Genomic DNA, 1,630 nt, shown 5'->3' with positions numbered 1-1,630 from the left:
CACAACAGTGAGATTGGGGTGGGGGTATAGTTCAAGTGTTGGGGAGGGCAATACAAAAAGGGGGAGGAGGTGGAAGAACAAGATAGATAGGGGAACACTGAGAAAGGTTTACATGGTCTAAGTGGGACAGAGGTAAATAGTGATGCATGTTCAAACTTGGAACTATAGGGCTCTGAGATACAGGGATAGAGGCATAGTTTGAAGAGGGGAAATAATACTAAAATGCTTGACTGTCATATGAATATTGGTTTCCCTTGCCTACTATTGTAAAATAGACACTTGAGTGGGATACAAAGGAACGTTGGGAAACATGATTACAGAAAACTTGTAAGCTCGTCTTCAGCCAATAATTGATTGGAATACCTAAAAGAGGTTCTAGAACTTGTCCAAAGTCTTTGCAGAGTATAGGACCTTAGGTGGAATCCTGAGCCCCATCCAGAACCTTAAGGAGGTGGGACATTACCACTAGCAAGGACAAGCAGACCAACCTGGAACAGCTAGAGCAACAGAAGATAAATCTTCAAAGAACGATCATCAGGCAAAACCCAAAACAAAAATTGTTAGCATGACTGGCTACTACAAGAATAAGCAAGCTGTTCACCGGGAAGCCATCAAGGTAAGCAATCAAGTTCCTTAAGGCAAACCCCTCTCTAAGACTGAAACTCGAAGGGAACACATGAACAGGCAAGTAAGCTTGCTGGAGACCACATTGGTCTACTGGTGAGTGGAAGAGAGGGAAAGGCAGCAATGAAGAAATGGGCTGAGTTCAACCAGTCCATTGACCCCTGTTGACCTGGAGATGAGAGAGAGGAGGAAGGGCTGGTGGTTACTCCCAAGTGTGGTGAGACCTGGGGACACATGAGACCATGGGCATGGACATAGCCACAGAGGGATAGAGCTGAGAGTGAAGCATGCAGCTGATATGAAGTGAGGGCAGATGCACAAGAACACCCAAACTTGCAGATAGTATCCATTTGACCTAGCCAATATGGTTTGATAATCAGAACGACTAGAGGAAGATTACGAAAAAAAAAAAAAAAATTGTTTCGGGGGATAAAGGAATCAAGGGTAAATTGCCACAATCTGATGAACCTGACCTATATTCATGGAGGTAGTAACTCTAAATACCAAAAGAGAAGGAAGGAGTCTTCACATCAAGTATCAATGCTATTCCCTCTGTACACAGGGTAGATAGGGACCGGCAACTCAAGACATTGGCTGCCTAAAATGATAAAGGCACGAAGTGACTGGCTTACAAGGTTTCAAGAGGGAGTTTAGTTTAAGTGTGTGTGGTGGGGGTGGGGAGGAGAAAGAGTCCCCACTGAATAGTTTTCAACTTGTCTCGATGGGTCTGGTGAAAAGAGATGGGGATAAGATTCGTATGATTCAATAGTGAATAATTATTATGACTAATTGCAACTGTCACAATTGTAAAGGTAGAAGTTTTGTAAAACACATGGGAGTGGTCAATCTTACAGTCCAGAAACAGAGGACCCTAGGACCATCAAGGGACAAGAACATAAGCAGAATGCAGGACCTTATCCAGAGAAGCAGCGATGGCAGAGATGTGGACTTGGAGAGACGGAGTGACTGAGGACTCCAGATTCATGGGAAGAGGGAATAAGAGCTG

The sequence above is a fragment of the Chrysochloris asiatica genome, unplaced genomic scaffold, assembly GCF_000296735.1.
Source record: "Chrysochloris asiatica unplaced genomic scaffold, ChrAsi1.0 scaffold00160, whole genome shotgun sequence".
Lineage (NCBI taxonomy): Eukaryota > Metazoa > Chordata > Mammalia > Afrosoricida > Chrysochloridae > Chrysochloris > Chrysochloris asiatica.
The sequence above is the reverse complement of the archived record's forward strand: the minus strand, read 5'-3'. Positions refer to the sequence as shown.